The 26051-nt window shown below is 39.2% G+C and overlaps 1 protein-coding gene across 1 annotated transcript in view; it reads right to left on the reverse strand.

Moving 5' to 3' along the window:
- The window catches only part of GPR63 (G protein-coupled receptor 63), a 44636-nt gene extending 38167 nt beyond the window's left edge, over window positions 1-6469 (reverse strand). Inside the window, exon 1 of the mRNA XM_033234657.1 lies at window positions 6266-6469. The gene's annotated coding sequence lies outside the window, so the exon portion shown is untranslated. The remainder of the gene's footprint in view (window positions 1-6265) is intronic.
- Window positions 6470-26051: the final 19582 nt, after the last annotated feature.

The raw sequence follows: 26051 nt of genomic DNA on the forward strand, positions 1-26051 counted from the left end.
CTGTTTAGCTGGAGGTAACATTTATAGTTATAACTGAGCACTCATGAATGGTTTGGGATTGAGGCTAAATCTCCATAAACAACTAGGGTTACTTCATTTGGAAAAAGCAATCAGGTCTGGGTTCAAACCCTATCTGATTTGACTCTTTCATATCACACTTACCAAACACACACACACACACACACACACACACACACAGAGAAAACTGTAGAAGATAAACAGGGAAGACAATGATTAGCTCTACAGATTTTATATTGGGAATAATAAAGTGCCTTGAGGGCAATGAAAAATATCAATGCCCTTTTATTCCTCCCCAAAAATTCTACATCTAGGGCTTTACCCAAAGGGAATAACCATAGATGCATATAAAAATTGAGCTATAGCAAGGCACAGTGGTTCACACCTGTAATCCCAGCACTTTGGGAGGCTGAGGCGGGCGGATCACTAGAGGTCAGGAGTTCAACACCAGCCTAACCAACATGGTGAAAATCCCGTCTCTACAAAAAATACAAAAATTAGCCAGGCATGGTGGTGGACACCAGTAATCCCAGCTACTCAGGAGGCTGAAGCATGAGAATCCCTTGATTCTGTGAGCTGAGATCGCGCCACTGCATTGCAGCCTGGGCAACACAGTGAGACTCCATCACAAAATAAATAAATAAATAAATAGAAAAAATTGAGCTGTAAGATAGTCATTACTGTATAGCTGAAGAAAAAAAATTATATCCCCAATAAATTATGATACATCCACAGAATAATATTATTCAGAATTTAAAATGTTACAGATCATTCCATGACAAGGGAAGTGGTTCATCTTTATGTGAAAATTACAAAGCAACAGATATACACTAAGGGCCATTTTTAGAAATTAAAATATCATAGTATTTTTCTATATGTATATAAAAATAGATACTAAAATACTAATAATAGTTATCACTGGGTGTAATTCTTCTTTTCTTTTCTTTTTGCTTGTCTGGATTTTCTAAATTTTCTTTTCTTTCTTTTTATTTTTGAAGAGAGGGTCTTTCTCTGTTGTCCTGGCTGGAGTGCAATGGTATGGTCATGGCTCACTGCAGCCTCAACTTCCAGGGCTCAAGTGATCCTCCCATTTTAGCTTCGCAAGTAGTTGGGACCACAGCCGTGTGCCACTCATACCTGGCTAACTTTTTTTTTTTTTTTACTTTTTGGAGAGACAGGGTCTCCTTACATTTCCCAGGCTGGTCTCCAACTCCTGGGATCAAAGAATCCTCCCACCTTGGCCTCCCAAAGTTCTGGGATTACAGGCATGAGTGGCCATGCCTGGCCTCTAAATTTCCTATAATGAACAAGAATAACTTCTAAAAGAAGAAAAAAATCTATTATATCATGAGAGTAGAGGGTAGGAGGAGGGAGAGGATCAGGAAAAATAATTAATGGGTACAAGGCTTAATACCTGGGTGATGAAATAATCTGTACAACAAAGCCCCACAGCATAAGTTTACCTATGTAACAAACCTGCACTTATACCCCTGAACTTAAATAAAAGTTAAAAAAAAAAAAAAAGCAGATTTGAAACCTTGAAATAGTAACTATACATGAACTATAGAAACAAAAATGAGAAGTTCCCAACATTACCAAACCTGTAAGTGGGTGCAAATTTATGTAATTTATAGAAAATGGAGAAACTTGATACTCAACTTATACTCAAATCTCCTATCATTCAAGAAATGAATAATGCAAAAGAAGGAAAAACATCTGAAGAAGTGCTGAGTGGGAACAAGCTGAGAGAAGAGACTTTCTGCTAGTGCTAGACAGTGTGAAACTTTAGAAGGTATCATGGTTTATGCAGGGTTAATCAAAATGGAGTAGGAAGACTGTGTGCTTCAAATACAAGGGAAACGGAGTAAGTTAAAATGATGAAAAGAATGGATCTTACTACAAAAGCACACTTATCTGAACCTTTTTACCCTCTGGAAGACAATGGATGTTATGCCTACACCCAACTCCCTTTGTATCCACATCCTCCCAGGATCAACTTAGAGCAAAAAATCCTGCACCAGACGGCCTCAGCCAAATACCATACCAAACATATGGGATAGATTTAATTGATTCTTACATAATTTTCAGTTGAAACTTACTCTGATCTAAACTTCAGGCTTCTTTAAATGCCTACAAATGTTCTCTCTCTAAAGTTACCTACGCATTTGTTTTCGTTTTGTTTTATATCGTTATTGTATAAAGTAAGATGTAAAGATGCCTCACTTTAGGAGAAAGGTAACAGCTAGAATACAGAATCATGTCCCTTCTGCACCAGCCTCCCCAAGGCAGATCATTAGAAGTTTCCACAGAAAAGAATTTACCTTAAATATTTTTCAAACACTTTAATAACACAGAGTGAGCTAAGTCAATTGAGAGAAAGAAGTTAACCAAGAAGCTTTGCTCAAAAACCCTAAAAGGTATGTAAAGCTTATAACTATAATAACACATAAAGGTTTAAATTGAAAATGATCAATCAATTAATATATATGCCAGGTGATTGGTACAGTATCTGGCTGGGGGTGTTTTTAATCTAAATTGGATCTGGGAAGATGTAATTCTTTAGCATATCACTCAAAGGAAATGCTGATAATAATAATAATCCTATTATTAATTTCAATAGGTAACCGCAAGATTACCCCCATACCTGCAAATATACCATCTATTCCCCAAGACCTGAGAGCTGTGTTAAAATCCAACTTTTCTAACTCTTCATTATGTTTATAACAAGCATGAGTGAGCTTTCCTGTATATTAAGCTAGAGTTGCATGCTAGAGTTTTCTGAATCTTCCGTCATACAAACAGCAATGAATATAAATCTTGTCCATATTTACTGGTGCAGAGGTTAGAATGCATTTTATCCTATGTGTCAAATTCAAAGCCTGAAACAGCTTGCTGTCAGCTTCGGAAACCATTTTTACAAGCATGGAACACTGCCTCAAGCCAACCAAATACTAAAGCATGTTGGGCTGCCCACACTTCAAATCATTTGGAATGTTCTCCTGTTTTGTGGTTACAAAAGTACCTATTTTGTGGATCATCTAGTTCAAATTAAGGGCACATCTAACCTTAAACAGAAAATTCCCAGGAAATTGAAACTATAACTGACCAGGATCACATCACCTCTGAAGGTCTACGATCTCAGGCTCATAGTCAAACATGTCATATGTTATGTTTCGAAAGGTGAGGAAATACAACATAAACTCTGTGAAACTCATTAATATGTTTTCAAGTAAACACTAAGAATTCATCCTAAATATACATATGTCATAGTTGCAAAAAAAGGAAAAACTGCCACCTGCAACAAAGTAAAGGTCATTTGCAGCAAATATAAACACATTTCTGGTAAACAGCTAGCAAATTAAAGAAAAAAAAACAGCCTAATAGATTATTTCATTTCATTTCTAATTTTCATACATATGCTGAAATGTAGCAGCTTCAGCTGTGAAATGTGGTAACAAATATACCAAAGGTGAATGAAATAGTTTTGCTTGCAGTAACTACAGCGTGTATTTATACATATTGTATTTACACATATTGTTCTTCCAAGCATTAATGGGTCCATCTCTCAAATCAAGTGCTTAAGACATCACTTCACAAATTTGGAGTACCAGAACTTCCCCAAGGTTTGCCTCTCATGCCTTTGAGACATACTCTCTAAATCCCAGACCTATGAAGAATGTCCTAAAGGTTATTTTTGAAGTGTTAAAAAAAGAAAACACTATATTGACAAACTAAATTTTACCTAGAATTTACCTATTGAAGTTTAAGAAATGCCTGGTTCAATTATCCATTGGTGGGGCAATTCAATCCATTTGAATAGATAAATGTGGTTAGGATATGGCTCCCTGATCCAAGCCTTGTTAAGAGTTTAAGAACATATTGAAAACATATTTAACTTAACTGATATTGACTAAAATGCTGAAAAGATGACAAGCCCTAGCAATAACTATTTTTAGCTGATCTTTTAGACCTGCTGTTCTTGGTGCACATGTATTATTAGGTCCCTAAATGGTTTTCGTGGTTTTTATATATTCAATAGTATATATAGATATGGTATATATAATTATACTATATATAGTATGGATACATAAATATAGGTATATGTGTGATATGGATATATACATATATAAATCCACGTGTGTGTATCATTTCCAAAAGACTCATTCACAAAACAATCATCCCAAATTAAATAAACCATATACAAAATCTCAAGGTGCTCAAATAACTCTAGAAACTAAGTCACATCCACCTAAGAACACTAAATTCTTACTTTCTTGCTTGTAGTCCAGCAAACTTAAGGTAAAATAGTAACTACATTGGGGTTTTAGTTATATTTATTTTTCCTAAGCAAATTTTCTCCAAGAATGCTCGGTTTGCTGAAAATTTTCAGAAAATGCTTGAGACAGTGAGTTGTTTTCTTTTTTTTCAGTTTCGGTACTGGTATATTTTACAGCAAAGTGACAAAATTGTACTTAGAGATGAGAAATCTATATCCCAAACAAAATTTGACAGTATTAATGGTGATTCTGGGACGATTTTCTTCGAAAACTTCCCACTGCAAACAATATGTTTCCTACACTATCCCCTGTCTGCCTTGGCAGTATACTTTTCACACACAAAATTGTATGTAACGCATATACCAGAAATACTTCAAGGCACTCTTTTATTTAAGCTCCCACATTCTGTTTTTATTGTTCAAAATGATCTGGATGTTCATAATTGATGTAATCAATTATGTCACTAACATTTTGGCTATGCAACACTTTACAAAACATAGGGACTTTATCAGCACCTTCGATTTGTAGTTGGCAATGTGAGTGAATAAGGCAAACAGGAATAGAGGTGTGGCAGAGACCTGGGGGTGTGAGAAAATGGGGCTTCCTTTACCCACAGGACATGTGGAGAAAAAAAAAAACCACGTCTGCGATAAATGTACTTTTATGTTAGGTTTCATCAAACGAAACACGTATTACATACCTCGTCCATAGATTAGAATGTCTGAAGCAGTATCAGCTTATGCAAGAAACATGAGGTTCCATCCATGATTCTTAGAAACACTACTCCTAGAACTGGTTGAAGGCTTCTTAATCCAACACATAATGAAAAACAAGCTCACCAACAAACAAAGATAAATACTATTTTAAAAAACATATGGTTTAAACTTCATCCTACCTCACTAAAAACCTGCATGCGAGACGGGCGGATCACGAGGTCAGGAGATCGGGACCATCCTGGCTAACACAGTGAAACCCCGTCTCTACTAAAAAAAAAAAAAAAAAAAAAAAAAAAAAAAAAAAAAAAAAAAACTGGCCGCGCGAGGTTGCGGACGCCTGTGGTCCCAGCTACTCAGCAGGCTGAGGCAGGAGAATGAAACCCGGGGGGCGGAGCTTGCAGTGAGCTTGGATCCGGCCACTGCACTCCAGCCTGAGCAACTCTGTCTCAAAAAAAAAAAAAAAAAAAAAAACACCTGCATGCTACTACAGGGATGCCTGTATTCCCTAAGTGTCGAGACTGAGTCTAAACATTTCATCAAAGACTAAACAATCAATGAAAATTTGGGCTAGCCCTGGGGGAAATTTTCATAAAGACATGTTGTTGGGTTTTTTTTTTTAAGCACTCTGAGCCTCCACGAATATTTTATTATTAAAAAGAAGAATGTTTCCGAAAAGAGGCAGAGGAGAGAAGACTGAAATTAGGGCGATGCTGAAAATCAGCCAACACACACAGCGCTGCAGAATGAACCACATGGAAGAGGGAACCTCTCGTTTAACTGTTGGAGCGCGAAGGGACCTTTTGCTCCCGCCAACAAGGTAAATTTCAGCGCTCAAGCAGCGAGACCATCGTGTAAAAAGTTCAAGTGGAGCCCATCTCCTTCCTCCTACTCCCAGCACTGAATTCTCGACCAGAACAGCCCAGCAGGGAAGGAGCCGGCGCGGGGTGCACCTCAGCAGGCGACCGTTTTCCTAGAAGGCCTAACCGCTCAGACGGGCAGGGGAGGGGGGCAGGCGGCCCGGGAGAAACCGAGTCCCGGCCGGGCCCCCACCGTGTGGCGCCGGCCGAAATAACTCCAGTCCAGCGGCAAAAATCCTCCCGAAAACCCAAGCTTCTCTGGCACAACTTCGGTCTCCCCAGCCTCATTTCCCCCACGCATACTGCCAAACCGCTCGCCCTGCCCAGCGCGGCGGATGCAAGCGCTCCCCGCCCCGGGCGGCTACCTGTCCAGCGGGCCGGAGACCCCCAGCCTCACCTCAAGCGAAGGGCAGCGTCCGGGCGCCCGCGGAAGAGCCCAGGGAGCATGGCCCCATGTAGTCCCTCCCGGAACTTTCCTGACATAGCACTTCGCTCCTCCGCTGCAGAGAACGACGCTGCCAGGCGGAGGAGGAAGGAGGACGACGAGGAAGAGGTGGTGGCGGCGATAGAGGCGGCGGTGGCGGGAGCTGGGGCTGAAAGTGAGGAGCATCGCGGACTAGCGCCGCCGCCTCGCGAGCTACCGAGGGGTTCCCGCCCCCAGGGTAACCAACGCTCCTTCTTAAAGGCGCCGGCCCCGGTTTTAGACCGCGAGGTGAGTGGGAGGAGAGGAGAAAGAGGGAGGAGGCAAGTAAAGAGGGAGGAGGCAAGTAGAGACTGAGAGATCCCGGGAGGCCACGCCCGAGCTGCCCTAGGGCGGATCGCCGGCCCCTTTCCGCCGCTCCCCCCATTGACCCCCCTCTATACTCAGCTTGCGTCGCTCCTCTACTTGGGCAAAGGCATGGAGGGTTCCGCACGTGTGCCCACCCGGCACTGAGGCAACCCTCGCCGTTGGCCTGCGCCCTGAACCCCGCGCCCCTCTCCCAGAGGGTCGCTCCGCCCCTAATCGCTGACAGTCTTTTTAGGGTCCTGGTTTCCCGCTCCCACGGCCCCCAAAGTGCACCTCCAGTGGCGACTGCCCAGTGGAATTGCGTTCCCCGAGGCTGCTCGCGTTTCTTCCTTGGTTATTCTTCCTCATTTCCAACACAATCATGAGGGTCTCACCCAGGCGCCCAGAAGACTGAAATAACTCAAAGCCAGCTGGGGCCCCTAGACTGACCCCTGAAGGTGTCCGTGATGTGTGGCAGGGGAGACTTGCCAGGTATCCTTCTTTATCTGGTGCTCTGTACTCTTCCAATGGCCAATTGCCAGCTGGCCTCCCAGTGGATTTCTAAAACGATTCACTTTCATCAACAGATGGGCTGTAAAGATGCCAAACAACTCAGGAAGACCCCCTAGAAAAAGTATCGCCTTGAGACAGTGGGAAATGCTGCTTTCAGTGACAAGTGATATTTTCAGCTATTATCAACATATGTGATCGTTACTGAGGCCACAGCCTCCGGTGGTGATGCCCAGGAGGCTCCCAGCATCAGCAGCTATCCTCACCCTAGGAAGCAGCAGTGGGCATGAGCAGCAGAGGGTTGCTACTATCCACGGACTTATTTTTCTACCTCATGGTTCCAACCCTTGCTTCTTGAACCTGTGGGTCTTCAACATAGTGTTGTGCCATTTGTACTCTGCACTGTGTCACCTGGCTCAGGAGGTGGGCAGGCAATTTGGAGTTAAGATCTAGCTTGGGTTCCAGGGCACCAGTCCTAGCACAAAGCTCAAAGAGTGGCATTTCCTCATTCACACAAAGGCACTTGCATGGGCCATCACCACCCTGAGACTGGACTAGAACATCTCAGTTCTTTGCCTCCTGCCACCTACAGCTGTGAAACAAGCGTTTGTGTTGAACTTGAAGAAGAAGGCGGCAAGAAGAGACTATACAAAAGGTTGGAGAAACTTCTGTAACCAGATGGAGAGGAAATAAGCCCTGGGCTCTATAAAAGCAGGAGACATGATCTTGCCTGCACCAAACTTTTAAGATGGGAAAGGAGATTATCAGTGAGAAAAAGTGAAGTCAGGATAGTTGGATGTGCCTGGCACACAACCCAAACTGAGTTAGCAAAATCTACAGCAAAGGGCGTTGGAATTTATTGATTCATATGTTTATAAATCCCACAAGTAGAACTGGCAAACACACACACACAAACACACACACAAACATGTTCTTAGAAATCCTTTTTTCTCCTCCAGATGCTCAAAAATCGTCAGGACTCAATTTCTCTCCCTGTCTTCATTGTGCTTTCATTGCACTGGTTTTATTTTCTCTAAACAAAGGGAAGACCTACATCTCCAATCTTAACATCCAACCTCCTTAGCAATTAGTTGCATCAGAAAGAGAGCAAGCTGAAGAATGTTTCACCAAACCCATGTGGATCCTGCGCTCATCTCTGAACTAACCATTATAACTATGGGATGGAATTCACACTGCCAGGCTGGGGTCATTTGCCTGTAGCTACAAAAAGGTCAAGGGAAATAGCTGTATGTACCCCTCATATATACCCAAACCACAGGGACCGAGTAGAAAGAAAAAGGTTTCCCAAAGGAAAATTAAAGTGTTGTTAATAAAGAAGGAAAGAGAATGTTGAGTAGATAAAGACTATAAATGCCCACTACAATCCCCATTCCCCAGTATACACACATCACCACCACTGTCACCAAGAGCACTGACGACCTCTCTGGCTCCTTTACCAATAGTCTCAGGATCAGAAGAATGAGAATGCAGATGGTCATGGAGGTGCTAGTGATCGAGCCAACCAGCCACATCCTTTGGCCTCCAGAGCCACTGAAAAGATCCTGAGTGATATTTGTGACATTTCACAAACCACCTGTAAACAAACGATATATAAACCATAATTGTATTCAATTATTTTTGTCCCTAAATAGTAACCCTGCCTCCATGTACCTCAAGCCCACATTCATTGTTAGGCCTTTTTTAGTTCTGCAATCAACTCAATTTGATAAGAGCTCATAGAAATTCCCTGATATATATACACACACACACCATATATATACACACACTGTATATATACACACACATATATATACATGTACACACACACACACACACACACACAATATATATATATATATATATATATTCATTCAACTTGGCAGGGGAAGTGGCCTACAAATAATCACATTTCAGTATCCAAGTGCCAAAGAACCCAGCTACATTTTTAAACTTCAGTAACTTTATCTTTTTGGAGATAAAGATGTTGTCTTTATCTCTGAAAAGGTGTTTATATTTTGCCTACCAAAAAGTGACAAAACGTTTCAGACGTTTTTTGTCTCACACAAGAACTTTTCTTTTACGGTAGTTGCTAATAGAAAAAAAAGTTTTGTATTTTTTCTTCATTTGTGCATTTTATAGAAGTCCTCATATATCATAGAAATATAGACTAATAAACTGGAAGAGACTTTAGAATAATAAAACATCTCCTTCATTTCAGAGCTGAAGAAATGAAAGCTCAGCGGTTGACTTATATAGGGTACATAGCTGTTTTTTAGTATCTGTGATGTGCCTAACACACATGTGCTTTTGCTAGACATTTCAAAGGATATAGAAGCAAAAACATAGAATGTAGTCACTGTCAAAGAGATATAACTAACTAAGATATAAGACAATTATAGAACATCACAAGATATCATATAATTTAGTGTAAAAAATGTGTGATGATCTCTTGTGTGTCAAAAATAGACATCAGGAAAGGAGACACTATGGACTGGAATAGTCTTGGAAACACTTTCTAGAGAGGAAGCAATTAGATGGTCTTTTTTAAATGCAGAGAAAAAAGGAAAAGTTTTTCCAAGCAAGAAAGCAAACAAAATGAGAAGGCATTGATGGGAAAAAGATCTTGCCACTTGCAGGAACAGAAATGAAACCTGTACTGTCATGATTTAGAAGAATGTTTCAAACTCCAAGTTATGAAGTCATGTTACTGGGTTTTGACTAGTATTATTATTATTTTTGTTTAATTAATATACTTTAAGTTCTAGGGTACATGTGCACAACGTGCAGGTTTGTTACATATGTACACATGTGCCATGTTGGTGTGCTACACCCATTAACTCGTCGTTTACATTAGGTATATCCCCTAATGCTATACCTCCCCCTACCTCCCCCCCATGACAGGCCCCGGTGTGTGTGATGTGCCCCATCCTGTGTCCAAGTGTTCTCATTGTTCATTTCCCACCTATGAGTGAGAACATACGGTGTTTGGTTTTCTGTCCTTGCGATAGTTTACGGAGAATGATGGTTTCCAGCTTCATCCATGTCCCTACAAAGGACATGAATTCATCCTTTTTTATGGCTGCGTAGTATTCCATAGTATATATGTGCCAAATTTTCTTAATCCAGTCTATCATTGATGGACATTTGGGTTGGTTCTAAGTCTTCGCTATTGTGAATAGTGCCGCAGTAAACATATGTGTGCATGTGTCTTTATAGCAGCATGATTTATAATCCTTTGGGTATATACCCAGTAGTGGGATGGCTGGGTCAAATGGTATTTCTAGTTCTAGATCCTTGAGGAATCGCCACACTGTCTTCCACAATGGTTGACCTAGTTTACAGTCCCACCAACAGTGTAAAAGTGTTCCTATTTCTCCACATTATCTCCAGCACCTCTTGTTTCTTGACTTTTTAATGATTGCCATTCTAACTGGTGTGAGATGGTATCTCATTGTGGTTTTGATTTGCATTTCTCTGATGGCCAGTGATGATGAGTATTTTTTCATGTGTCGGCTACATAAATGTCTTCTTTTGAAAAGTGTCTGTTCATATAGTTTGGCCACTTTTTGATGGGGTTACTTGATTTTTTCTTGTACATTTGTTTAAGTTCTTTGTAGATTCTGAATATTAGCCCTTTGTCAGATGGGTAGATTGCAAACATTTTCTCCCATTCTGTAGGTTGCCTGTTCACTCTGATGGAAGTTTCTTTTGCTGTGCAGAAGCTCTTTACTTTAATGAGATCCCATTTGTCAATTTTGGCTTTTGTTGCCGTTGCTTTTGGTGTTTGAGACATGAAGTCCTTGCCCATGCCTATGTCCTGAATGGTATTACCTAGGTTTTCTTTTAGGGTTTTTATGGTATTAGGTCTCACATTTAAGTCTCTAATCCATCTTGAATTAATTTTCATATAAGGAGTAAGGAAAGGATCCAGTTTCAGCTTTCTACTTGTGGCTAGCCAATTTTCCCAGCACCATTTATTAAATAGGGAATCCTTTCCCCATTTCTTGTTTTTGTCAGGTTTGTTAAAGATCAGATGGTTGTAGATGTGTGATATTATTTCTGAGGACTCTGTTCTGTTCCATTGGTCTATATCTCTGTTTTGATACCAGTACCATGCTCTTTTGGTTACTGTAGCCTTGTAGTATAGTTTGGAGTCAGGTAGCGTGATGCCTCCAGCTTTATTCTTTTGACTTAGGATTGTCTTGGCAATGCGGGCTCTTTTTGGTTCCATATGAACTTTAAAGTAGTTTTTTTCCAATTCTGTGAAGAAAGTCATTGGTAGCTTGATGGGGATAGCATTGAATCTATAAATTACCTTGGGCAGTATGGCCATTTTCACAATATTGATTCTTCCTATCCATGAGCAAGGAATGTTCTTCCATTTGTTGGTGTCCTCTTTTATTTCATTGAGCAGTGGTTTGTAGTTCCCCTTGAAGAGGTCCTTCATATCCTTTGTAAGTTGGATTCCTAGGTATTTTATTCTCTTTGAAGCAATTGTGAATGGGAGTTCAATCATGATTTGGCTCTCTGTTTGTCTGTTATTGGTGTATAAGAATGCTTGTGATTTTTGCACATTAATTTTGTATCCTGAGACTTTGCTGAAGTTGCTTATCAGCTTAAGGAGATTTTGGGCTGAGATGATGGGGTTTTCTAAATATACAATCATGTCATCTGCAAACAGGGACAATTTGACTTTTTCTTTTCCTAACTGAATACCCTTGATTTCTTTCTCTTGCCTAATTGCCCTAGCCAGAACTTCCAACACTATGTTGAATAGGAGTGGTGAGAGAGGGCATGCTTGTCTTGTGCCGGTTTTCAAAGGGAATGCTTCCAGTTTTTGCCCATTCAGTATGATATTGGCTGTGGGTTTGTCATAAACAGCTCTTATTATTTTGAGATACGTCCTATCAATACCTAATTTATTGAGACTTTTTAGCATGAAGCACTGTTGAATTTTGTCGAAGGTCTTTTCTGCATCTATTGAGATAATCATGTGATTTTTGTCTTTGGTTCTGTTTAAATGATGGATTACATTTATTGATTTGTGTGTGTTGAACCAGCCTTGCATCCCAGGGATGAAACCCACTTGATTATGGTGGATAAGCTTTTTGATGTGCTGCTGGATTCAGTTTGCCAGCATTTTATTGAGGAGTTTTGCATCGATGTTCATCAGGGATATTGGTCTAAAATTCTCTTTTTTTGTTGTGTCTCTGCCAGGCTTTGGTATCAGGATGATGCTGGCCTGAAATAACGAGTTAGGGAGGATTCCCTCTTTTTCTATTGATTGGAATAGTTTCAGAAGGAATGGTACCAGCTCCTCCTTGTACCTCTGGTGGAATTCGGCTATGAATCTGTCTGGTCCTGGACTTTTTTTCATTGGTAGGCTATTAATTATTGTCTCAATTTCAGAGCCTGTTATTGGTCTATTCAGGGATTCAAATTCCTCCTGGTTTAGTCTTGGGAGGGTGTATGTGTCCAGAAATTTATCCATTTCTTCTAGATTTTCTAGTTTATTTGTGTAGAGGTGTTTATAGTATTCTCTGATGGTAGTTTGTATTTCTGTGGGATCGATGGTGGTATCCCCTTTATCATTTTTTATTGCATCTATTTGATTCTTCTCTCTTTTCTTTATTAGTCTTGCTAGTGGTCTATCAATTTTGTTGATGTTTTCAAAAAATCAACTCCTGGATACATTGATTTTTTGAAGGGATTTTGTTTCTCTATCTCCTTCAGTTCTGCTCTCCTCTTAGTTATTTCTTGCCTTCTCCTAGCTTTTGAATGTGTTTGCTCTTGCTTCTCTAGTTCTTTTAATTGTGATGTTAGCGTATCAATTTTAGATCTTTCTTGCTTTCTCTTGGGGCATTTAGTGCTATAAATTTCCTTCTACACACTGCTTTAAATGTGTCCCAGAGATTCTGGTATGTTGTATCTTTGTTCTCATTGGTTTCAAAGAACATCTTTATTTCTGCCTTCATTTTGTTATGTACCCAGCAGTCATTCAGAAGCAGGTTGTTCAGTTTCCATGTAGTTGAGTGGTTTTGAGTGAGTTTCTTAATCCTGAGTTCTAGTTTGATTGCCCTGTGGTCTGAGAGACAGTTTGTTATAATTTCTGTTCTTGTACATTTGCTGAGGAGTGCTTTACTTCCAACTATGTGGTCAATTTTGGAATAAGTGTGATGTGGTGCTGAGAAGAATGTATATTCTGTTGATTTGGGGTGGAGAGTTCTGTAGATGTCTATTAGGTCCTCTTGGTGCAAAGCTGAGTTCAACTCCTGGATATCCTTGTTAACTTTCTGTGTTGATCTGTCTAATGTTGACAGTGGGGTGTTAAAGTCTCCCATTATTATTGTGTGGGAATCTAAGTCTCTTTGTAGGTCTCTAAGGACTTGCTTTATGAATCTGGGTGCTCCTGTATTGGGTGCATATATATTTAGGATAGTTAGCTCTTCTTGTTGAACTGATCACTTTACCATTATGTAATGGCCTTCTTTGTCTCTTTTGATCTTTGATGGTTTAAAGTCTGGTTTATCAGAGACTAGGATTGCAACCACTGCTTTTTTTTGTTTGTTTTCTATTTGCTTGGTAGATCTTCCTCCATCCCTTTATTTTGAGCCTATGTGTGTCTCTGCATGTGAGATGGGTCTCCTAAATACAGCACACTCATGGATCTTGACTCTTTAACCAATTTGCCAAATGGTGTCTTTTAATTGGAGCATTTAGCCCATTTACATTTAAGGTTAATATTGTTATATGTGAATTTGATCCTGTCATTATGATGTTAGCTGGTTATTTTGCTCGTTAGTTGATGCAGTTTATTCCTAGCATTGATGGTCTTTACAGTTTGGCATGTTTTTGCAGTGGCTGGTACTGGTTGTTCCTTTCCATGTTTAGTGCTTCCTTCAGGCACTCTTGTAAGGCAGGCCTGGTGGCGACAAAATCTCTCAGCATTTGCTTATCTGTAAAGGATTTTATTTCTCCTTCACTTATGAAGCTTAGTTTGACTAGATATGAAATTCTGGGTTGAAAATTATTTTCTTTAAGAATGTTGAATATTGGCCCCCACTCTCTTCTGGCTTGGAGAGTTTCTGCTGAGAGATCCACTGTTAGTCTGATGGGCTTCCCTTTGTGGGTAACCTGACCTTTCTCTCTGGCTGCCCTTAACATTTTTTCCTTCATTTCAACTTTGGTAAGTCTGACAATTATGTATCTTGGAGTTGCTCTTCTTGAGGAATGTCTCTGTGGTGGGTCTGTATTTCCTGAATTTGAATGTTGGCCTGCCTTGCTATGTTGTGGAAATTCTCCTGGACAATATCCTGAAGAGTGTTTTCCAACTTGGTTCCTTTTTCCATGTCACTTTCAGGTACACCAATCAGACGTAGATTTGGTCTTTTCACATAGTCCCATATTTCTTGGAGGCTTTGTTCATTTCTTTTTACTCTTTTTTTTCTCTAAACTTCTCTTCTCACTTCATTTCATTCATTTGATCTTCAGTCACTGATACCCTTTCTTCCAGTTGATTGAATTGGCTACTGAAGCTTGTGTGTGTGTCACATAGTTCTCATGCCGTGGTTTTCATCTCCATTAGGTTATTTAAGGTCTTCTCTACGCTGGTTATTCTAGTTAGTCATTCATCTAATCTTTTTTCAAGGTTGTTAGTTTCTTTGCAATGGGTTCGAACATCCTCCTTTAGCTCTGAGAAGTTTGATCGACTGAAGCCTTCTCTCAACTCGTTGAAGTCATTTTCTGTCTAGCTTTGTTCCGTTGCTGGTGAGGAGCTGTGTTCCTTTGGAGGAGAAGAGGTGCTCTGATTTTTAGAATTTTCAGCTTTTCTGCTCTGGTTTCTCCCCACCTTTGTGGTTTTATCTACCTTTGGGGTTTGATGATGGTGATGTACAGATGGGGTTTTGTTGTGGATGTCCTTTCTGTTTATTAGTTTTCCTTCTAACAGTCAGGACCCTGAGCTGCAGGTCTGTTGGAGTTTGCTGGAGGTCCACTCCAGACCTTGTTCACCTAAGTATCACCAGCGGAGGCTGCCGAACAGCGAATATTGCAGAACAGCAAATGTTGCTGCCTGAACATTCCTCTGGAAGCTTTGTCTTATAGGGACACCCAGGTGTGTGAGGTGTCAGTTGGCCCCTACTGGGAGATGCCTCCCAGCTAGTCTACTCAGGGGTCAGGGACCCGCCTGAGGAGGTAGTCTGTCCGTTCTCAGATCTCAAACTCCGTGCTGCGAGAACCACTACTCTCTTCAAAGCTCAGTTGGAAATGCAGAAATCACCCGTTTTCGGTGTCGCTCATGCTGGGAGCTATAGACTGGAGCTGTTCCTATTCAGCCATCTTAGAACCTCCTTTCTAGCACTAGTATTATTTTAATTAAACAAAATAATATATCAGCATGCATCATACTTAATAAGTATTATTTGTTAAACTTGTGTTTCATTATCATGCATGTTCTGAGTTATGATATGAATTCAATGTCTTACTTTGGTTAATGTCAACAGTAAGCTCAAAGGCCTCTGGTTCTGAAGCTAAACAGATGGTGTGAAACTGTTTTGAGGCAAGACATTGAGCAAATAACATCTCTCCAAACATCAATTTCTTTATGTGCAAGAGATTTTCTGCACAGTCCTCTTCACACAGTAAGATTAGTAAATGCCATGTCTTATTGACTAGATTGGGTATTTTCAACCCTGACTGCACATTAGAATCACCCGAGAGGTTATTTTTTTAAAATACCAAAGCCTGGGGTGCATCCTCAGAGACCCAGATTCAATTTTGGGGTTGACTATGGACATCAGTGAGATTAAAAGCTGCCCAAGTGATTCCAATGTGCAATCATGGCTGAGAACCCCTGGGTTGGACCCATAGAACACATCTAGCACCTGAGGAGTGTGTCTCTTTCTTCAGTGAGTGAATTGACTTTCATAAGTTACATTTCTGTTTCTTCCTATAGATAGCATGCCAGGTAGTCGGCAGAATTCTAACTAATTTCCAATCTGCCTTTGCCCCTGAAAAATCTTCAACTGTGGTGCAAACTGCTCATGGTTTATCTCAGTCAGTAACACAGTATGAATCCTGAGTCATAATCTCTCATGTATCTCTCCACATGTACATTTTATGGTCAGTTATCAGCATACAGTCATTTCTGGAGGTATTAAAAGACAGTAAAAATACCACCAAAAACTCCCTAAGGTAAAGGAGAAAGACTAGAAGAGGCATTAGAAATCCATAAGCTGAATAATTAGCAAATGACTCATTAAATTCCAGCTATTTTCATCCTAACTTTTAAAAGTGTAGTTTCTGAACATAGTAATTAGTGATGTGCCTTTTGTAATTTTACATTCAGTAATCCCTCTTAAGTGTTCATAGCTTATAAGCTTTTTCCCCCTATTAAGTCAATCCCTTTGAGTATGAAAGAGTAAACATTTTCAAATATAACTTGTCCAAGAAATTCAGAATCCAGACCACTGGTATTTTGACTGATTGTTTTGTCTATGTAAATCCAGACTTTTCTGAACTTTGGCTAGAGAGAGATAATAAAGGTAGTATAAATTTAAATTCCCCCAAAGAGATGTAGCAATGAAGATTGAGAGGAAAAAACACTATAAACTACAAGTCTGATAAGCAGATACCATGTACTTCATGATATGACAAGATCAGAAGAACCCGGAACCACTGAGAGGTTTTATTGCCTAAGCAACGGAATCTGAGTCTAATCAAGCCTCTAGACCTAACAGGAAATATAGTGGACAGAGGATCAAGTTAGAAATCATCTGAAGGAAGCAATCCATCAAATCCAGAATGTCAAACATTCAATGAGCAAAATGACCTGACTTCCATATGGAATCAATGACATGAAAAAACAGGGATCAGACTATAAAAGAGTAAAAGAGATTTAAGGATCATAATTAAATGCAACGTGTGGACTCTATGTCCTGTTTGACACAAACAACCTGTGAAGATAACCCTTGAAATAATCAGGGAAATCAGATTATTGACTGAGTATTAGATACTATAAATGAATTATTGTTAATTTTGTTAGATGTGATAATGGCAGGACAGTTATGTATAAAACAAATATGTCATTGGGGTGTAGATTGAAGACTTTTATAGTCCTCCAAAAATAATGTAAGGGGAAACAGGTGAAAAAATGACTAATAATTTTTGAAGCTGGTGGATGGAGATTTATTACCTTATACTTATTATTATTGATTATATTTGGAAAGCTCCATAATGAAAATTTTTTAAATTTCTATTTGATGTTGAGCTAACTTTTATTCAAATCTTTCTCTGAGGTGTTGCTAATAGAACAGTGATAAACATGTGGGTCTAGGCCTGGTTGATGTCAAGTATCCTGAGAAACAAGCTTTAAGTTTCAGAAATCTTTCATTATAATATTTTTGGCCAATATTTACTGGTTACATTCAAGTATCTTTCAACTCACTGTGCACTGAGGACAAGGCTCTAACGCCAGTCTCTTTGCTAAGGAACCCTCAGTGGCATAGGATTGGACCAAAAGAGTGACCAGTGAGGGACTCTGTAAGGAGAGCACACTCCATCCCACACAGCTGCCTCTCTGCACTGCAGTTGCTTACTCTCCAGGTATCTCTGGGCTCCCATCTTTCTCAGGTGGCTGGTATCCAGTGACTAGCTCTGGCTGCCTCCACCTTGGGATGTCCATGGCAAAGTCTAATTAAGTTCATAGGGACTAACTGGTTGATGCTTCCGTTCTTTTCGTAAGCCTTAGTAGAGACATGGTCTCTTGGCCAAAAATCTTTCCCTCATCCTACCACATCGCACCGTTTTCTACCCCTCAAAGAAGACACACAAGTATGTGCGTGCACACGCACTCTCTTGCACACACACTCCAAGAAAACACTGCAGTGGTAAATAAGATCCAGGAGGCCAAGACCAATGAAGGAAGACAGAGAGCAGCCATTCAGCCTGCTTTTAGTCCACGCCTTAGTCTGTTGTTTTTCCAGCACTGGTATCTGAACCATTATTGGCACACGATTAAATTTTAGGGTAGGGTAACTTTTAATATGTCTATTTAATTTATCAGGAATTAGAAAAATAACATATCAATCTTATTTCACGGATACTACTTCATAGGATGACGCTAGATTTTTTTTTTTAATGAGTTCGTTTTTGGCTGGGAGCATTGGCTCATGCCTATAATCCCAACATTTTAGGAGGCCAAGGCAGGAGATCAATTGAGGCCAGGAGTTTGAGACCAGGCTGGGCAACATAGTGAGACTCTGTCTCTACTAAAAAGTAATTAATTCAAATGAGTCAATTTAATAAAAATGTTAAGTGAATAAAAGTGCAGATATTTTGAGGATATGCAAAATTCAAGAAGGTTTTTATATATAAGTAAGGGTTTTGAAACTCTGCTTTTATCTACAGAAGCAGAAGCAGTCTTCATAGCTCACACACTGCCAGCCCAATTCTGAAGGGGCTTAACTAGAAAGGCAAGATAGTTAAGTAAACGCTTTGGCATATAAAAATCACAAATTATACTTCTAGTTCCACTATGACATAGGGAACTTCCGTTCCTACTTGAGAAAAATTCTGGTGGTGGTGGTTCAGCTAATCATCCCTTTTCTCTCCCTCAACCCTTTCTCATACAAGTTAGAAATAGTTCTTTATTTTTCCCTTCCTCTAGTGGGCATTGTTATTATCTCTTTGACCTACCAAAACAAGGATTCCCAAATTAATTTTTTATGTTTCATAATTTTATTCTCTTTTCTTTCTCTCTCCATGTGGCTAATACCTTTAGTCCTCTCTTATAGGCAGTCCTTTCTGCTGGTCTCTGCCTTGCTGTAACCATGCATGCCTTTCTTAAAGTTGCAGATGGCTTCTCACTGTTCTGCAGGTACTGTACATGATGATCCTGTAAAGAAGCCTACCTGATTTGCGAAAAAGAATTACACATTAACTCCTTGTGGCTTCCCTTGACTGGCTATGCTATAATCTCAGAGCTTGAAGACCAGTTCTTTGAATCAACTCAGTCAGACAAAAATAAAGAAGAAAGAGTAAAGAATAATGAACAAAACCTCCAAAAAATGATATTATGTAAAGAGACTGAATTTATGACTCATTGTTATTCCTGAAAGGGCGAATAAGCAAGCAACTTGGAAATACATAGTAGAGGATATTGTCCACAAAAATTTCCCCAACCTTGCTAGAGAGCCCAACATTCAAAATCACAAAATGCAAAGAACCCCTGAGAGATACTATATAAGATGACCATCCCTAAGACATATAATCATCAGATTTCCCAAGGTCAACATGAAAGAAAAAATATTATAGGCAGCAGAGAAGAGGCTGCTCACCTACGAAGAGAACCCCAATAGGCTAACAGCAGATCTTTCAGCAGAAACCCTATAAGCCGGAAGAGGTTGGAGGCCTATATTCAGCATTCTTGAAAAAAAAAGAATTCCAACCAAGAATTTTATGTCCAGCCAAACTAAGTTTTATAAGCAAAGGAAAAATAAGATCCTCTTCAGACAAGCAAATGCTACAGGAATTTGTTACCACGAGACCTGCCCTACAAGAGGTCCTTAAGGGAGTGCTGCAAATGGAAATAAAAGACCATTACCAGCCACCACAAAAACATACTGAAGTACATAGACCACTGACACTATAAAGCAGCTACACAGTGAATTCTGCATAATAACCAGCTAACATCACAATAACAAGATCAAATCCATACATACCAGTATCAACCTTGGATGTAAATGGGCTAAAGGCCCAAATAAAAAGGTACAGAGTGGCAAGCTGGATAAAGAAGCAAGATCTAACTATATGTGGTCTTCAAGAGACCTATCTCACATGCAGTGACACCCATAGACTCAAAGTAAAGGGATGGAGAAAAATCTCCCAAGCAAACAGAAAACAGTAAAAGCAGGGGTTACTATTCTAATTCTGGAAAAAAAACAGGCTTTAAATCAACAACAATCAAAAAAGACCAAGAAGGGCATTACATAATGCTACAGGGTTCAATTCAACAAGAAAATGTAACTATCTTGTTGTTATAAATATGTATGCATCCAACACAGGAGCACTCAGGTTTATAAAGCATGTTCTTAGAGACCTATGAAAAAACTTAGATAACTACACAATAATAGTGGGAGACTTCAGCACCCCACTGACAGCATTAGATCATCAAGGTAGAAAATTAACAAAGATATTTAGGACTTGAACTTGACACTTGACCAAATAAACCTAACAGACATCTGCAGAACTATCCACCCAAAAACAGCATAATATATCTTCTACTCATGTGCACATGGCACATACTCAAATCAACCACACAATTAGCCATAAAAGAATTCTTGACAAATTCAAAAAAACCAAAATCATACCAACTGCTCTCTTGGACCACAGCACTATAAAAATAGAATCAATACTAATAAAATAACTCAAAACCATACAATTGCATGGAAATTAAACAACCTGCTCCTGAATTACTTTTGGGTAAACAAGAAAATTAAAGCAGAAATCAATAAAGTCTTTGAAACTAATAAAAACAAATACCAGACTCTCAAGGACACAACTAAAGCAGTGTTAACAGAAAAGTCTGTAGCACTAAAGGCCCACATTAAAAACATGGAAAAATCTCAAATTGACAATCTAACATTCCACCTAAAGGAACTAGAAAAACAAGAGCAAACCAACCCCAAAGCTAGCAGAAGACAAGAAATAACCAAAAACAGAGCTAAACTGAATGAAATACAGAGATGTGAAAAACATTCAAAAGATCAGTGAAAGTAGAGATTTGTTCTTGGAAAGAATACATAAGATTGATAGACTGCTAGCTAGACCAGTAAAGAAAAAAGAAGATCCAAACAAACATGATGAGAAATGACAAAGGGGACATTACCACTGACCCCACAGAAATACAGAAAGCTCTCAAAGACTATTACAAACACCTCTATGTGAAAAAAAAAAAGAAAGAAACTTAAAAAACCTACAAGAAATTGATAGATTTCTGGAAAGATACAACCACCCAAGATTGAACCAGGAAGGAACTGAAACCCTGAACAGACCAATAACAAGATCCGACAAGAACTTGTATTTCTGGTTGGTAGTAACAAAAAGCCTACCCTACCAACCAGAAAAAGCCCAGGACCAGGGAGATTCACAGCCAAATTCTACCAGCTATATGAAGAGCTTGTACAATTCCTACTGAAATAATTTCAAAACATTGAGGAAGAGGGACTCCTCTCTAACTCATTCTATGAAGCCAACATCATCCCGATACCAAAACCTGGTAGAAACACACACACACAAAAGAAAATTTCAGTTCAATATTCTTGATGAACATACATGCAAAAATCCTCAACAAAATACTAGCAAACCAAATCTAGCACCACATCAAAAAGTTAATCCACCACAATCCAAATAGGCTTTATCCCTGGTATGCAAGGTTGGTTCAACATATGCAAATCAATAAATGTGATTTATCACGTAAAGAAAACTAAAAGCAAAAACTACATGATCATCTCAATAGATGCAGAAAAGGGTTTCAATAAAATTCAACATTCCTTCATGTTAAAAACCCTCAACAAGCTAGGCATTGAAGGAACATACCTCAAAATAAAAATAACCATCTATGACAAACCCACACCCAACATCATACTGAATGGGCAAAAGCTGGAAGCATTCCCCTTGAGAACTGGAACAAGACAAGGATGCCCACTCTCACCACACCTATTCAACAGAGTATTTGAAGTCCTAGCCAGAGCAGTCAGGCAACAGAAAGAAATAAAAGGTATCTAAATAGGAAGAAAAGAAGTCTCCATTTGCAAATTGATATGATTATATATCTAGTAAACCCCACATGGTCTCTGCCCAAAATCTCCTAGATCTGATAAACAACTTCAGCAGTTTCAGGATGCAAAATCAATGTACAAAAATCAGTAGCATTTCTATACACCAACAAAGCCCAAGCTGATAGCCAAATCAAGAATGCAATCCCATTCACATGAGCCACAAAAAGAATAAAACACCTAGGAATACAGCTAACCAGGGAGGTGAAAAATCTCTACAATGAGAATTTAAAAACACTGCTGAAAGAAATCAGAGACAACAAACAAATGGAAAAACATTCCATGCTCATGGATAGGAATAGTCAATATTGTAAAAATGGCCATACTTCTCAAAGCAATTTATGCTATTTCTATCAAACTACCAATAACGTTTTGCACCGAATTAGAAAAAAATTACTCTAAAATTCATATGGAACCAAAAAAGGGCCTGAATAGCCAAAGCAATCCTAAGCAAAAGGAATAAAGCTGGAGGCATTACATTACATGACTTTATACTACAAGGCTACAGTTACCAAAACAGCATGGTACTGGTAGAAAAACAGGCATTAGACCAATGGAACAGAATAGAGAGGCCAGAAATAATGCCACACACCTAAGACATCTGATCTTTGACAAAACTGACCAAAAAAAAAAAAATTGAAAAAAAAAAAAGCCCTTATTCAATAAATGGTGCTGGGATAACTAGCTAACCACATGCAGAAGATTGCCACTGGACCCCTTCCTTACACTATATACAAACATCAACTCAAGATGGCTTAAAGACTTACATGTAAAACTTAAAACTATAAAAACTCTAGAAGATAGCCTAGGAAATACCATTCTCAACATAGGTCCTGGCAAACATTTCATGTCAAAGACGGGCCAAATGCAATTGTAACAAAAGCAAAAATTGACAAATGGGACCTAATTAAATTAAAGTACTTCTGCACAGAAAAAGAAGCTATCAACATAGTAAATAGACAACCTGTAGAATGGGAGAAAATATTTTCAAACTATGCATCTCACAAAGGTCTAATATCCACAATCTATGAGAAACTTAAAGTAACAAGCAAAAAAAAAAAAAAAAAACCATTAAAATGTGGGCAAAGGACATGAACAGACATGAACACCTTTCAAAAGAAGACATGCATGCGACCAAGAAGCATATGAAAAAAGGTGGCTGGGCACGGTGGCTCATGCCTATAATCCTAGCACTTTGGGAGGCTGAGGCAGATGGATCCCTTGAGCTCAGAAGTTTATGACCAGCCTGGGCAACATGATGAAAGTCCATCTCTAGAAAAAAAAATACAAAAATTAGCTGGGGACTGGGCGCGGTGACTCATGCCTGTAATTCTAACACTTTGGGAGGCCGAAGCGGGTGTATTGCCTGAGCTCAGGGATTGGAGACCAGCCTGGGCGACACGGTGAAACCCCAGCTCTACTAAAAATACAAAAAATTATCATGCACCTGTAATCCCAGCTACACGGGAGGCTGAGGCAGGAGAATTGCTAGAACCCAGGAGGCAGAGGTTGTAGTGAGCCTGAGCAGAGATCATGCCACTGCAATCCAGCCTGGGCGACAGTGAGATTCAGTGTCTCAAAAAAAAAAAAAAAAAAAAGGTTAGCTGGGCATGGTGGTGCATGCCTGTAGTCCTAGCTAGTCTGGAGGCTGAAGTGGAAGGATCAGCTGAGACCAGGAAGCAGAGGTTGCAGTGAGCCAAAATCATGCCACTGCACTGTAGCCTGGGTGACAGAGCCAGTTCCTATATAAAAAATATATAAATAAATAGTATAAAAAGAAAACATACTTGACATCACTCATTATTGGAGAAATACAAATCAAAACTACAATGAGGTGTACCATGTTATACTAGTCAGAATAGCTGTTATTAAAAAGTCAGAAAATAACAGATCCTAGTGAGGCTGCAGGGGAAAGGGAATGCTTATTCACTGCTGGTGGTAATGTAAATTAGTTCAGCCACTGTGGAAAGCCATTTGGTTATTTCTCAAAGAACTTAAGACAGAGAAATCTCGTTATTGAATATATACCCAAAGAAATATAAATCATTCTACCATAAAGACATATGCACGTGTGTGTTCATCACAGCACTATTCATGATGGCAAAGACATGGAATCAATCTAAATGCCCATCAACAGTAGACTGGATATAGAAAAGGTGGTGTATATAAACCACGGAATACTACTCAAACATGAAAAAGAATGAGATTATGTTCTTTGCAGCAACCATGGATGAAGTTGGAGGCCATATCCTAAGCAAACTAACACAGGAACAGAAAATCAAATACCACATTGTTTTCACTTATAAGTGGGAGCTAAACATTGAGTATACATGGGCACAAAGTAGGGAACAATAGCCACTGGGACCTACTTCAGGGTGGAGGTTGGGAGGAGGGTGAAGATCGGAAAACTACCTGTCAGGTATCATGCTTATCACCTGTGTGATGAAATAATCTGCACACCAAACCCCCGTGACATTCAATTAGCATATGAAACAAACCTGCATGTGTATCCCTGAATCTAAAATAAAAGTTTTTTTTTTTTAACAGATCGAAACTAAAAGTTCTTCTTAGGTTTTTCTCTGGATACATTATACGTATCTTTTCTCTTTGAAGTAGAGCCTTATAGCTTTGAAAAGTAACTTTAAAGCCAGATCTACTTACTTTCATCTACCCCAACCTCTCCATTATCAACAAGCAGAATCTTGGTGAGGTAAGTTTTAGAATTAAACAGTAATTTTTCTTTTTTATATATTTTCTTTTCATATATTCAGGGCTAAACACCACTGAAATTCAGCGGTCAAAACTCCTGCGTTCAGGAGCTTACTTTCAGATATACACAAAATAAATAAGTAAAATATATGGTACATTGGAGGATGAAAATTACTATGAAGAAAAAGAAAGTAGGGAAAAGAGAGCAAGAATTTTGGAGGAGAATTTAACAATAAAATCACCAGAGTGGTCAGGGAAATGCATTTCTGGGGAAAAGTGCCCCAGGCAGGAGGAACAGCAAAGACAAAAGCCTCTGGGCTGCGAGCCTGGAATAAAGAACAGCAGAGAGACCCGTGTGGCTGTAGAAAGGGGAAGAGGAGTAGATGAGGGCAATGTTTCTTAAAGTGAGTTCCAGTGGAACCTTATTCCTGTTCTTACTTTGGGAAATGATGTACTCTGTTGCCCTTGGAGAATTACAATATCATTCGCACATTAAATGTTCTAAGAAATCCCGCCAAAGGCAACCTATTTGATGTTTGTATCCCAACATTTCTCAGTTTTTCCTGACCACAAATATCTTATGCACAGATCACCTGTTTTTTGGAATACACAGTTTGAGAAAGATGCTTCTGGCTTATGAAATCTTAGAAGGGAATACACAATTTGAGAAAGATGCTTCTGGCTTACTCTTCTTTGTATCTGGTTAAAAACATTCTCAGTAAATATTTGTGGAATGGATCAACCTCATTAAGCCACAATTATCTAATGCACACCGTCCTTGTACCTTAAAGGAAGAAGTCAAACCAATTATTTCTGGTAGGTCGTGTTCCTGTGGGCAGTGGGTACACTTTCAGCCTTCTGTGTAAACCTGGACATTCTCCTCTGCTCATGTCTGTGTCCTCTACTGGGTAAGTTAGGAAGCCCAGTAACCTAAATATACTAAGTTCAAGTACTTAGCAGATTCCGCTCTCACTTAGCCAATTCTATTTTTACTGCAGTCTTGATCTGAAGTATAATACATGCTCTTAATTATTAATAAATGAATCCATCATCATTTCCTGATTAGGTTAGCCCCCCTATATACCACTGTATGAACAAGGGAACCCCAAAGGTGAGAGGGATAAGTAGTGGAACTTGGGGAAACTTCACACAAACAACAGTCATCCCTCATTCATTTAAAACATGGGTAATAGCTAACTTACTTACACAATATATCTACATATTAAAAATTACGAATTTATAATAAAACAAGCAGTGTTTTCAAATAGCCTATGGAGTATATGTACTGTTTTTATTTCTAAAGATACTACCATAGCATTTGTTCCTGAATATTTAAGAAATCCAGAAAATAACAGAAAATAAGT

Source organism: Trachypithecus francoisi, unplaced genomic scaffold, assembly GCF_009764315.1.
Source record: "Trachypithecus francoisi isolate TF-2019V2 unplaced genomic scaffold, Tfra_2.0 Lachesis_group15, whole genome shotgun sequence".
NCBI classification, from domain to species: domain Eukaryota; kingdom Metazoa; phylum Chordata; class Mammalia; order Primates; family Cercopithecidae; genus Trachypithecus; species Trachypithecus francoisi.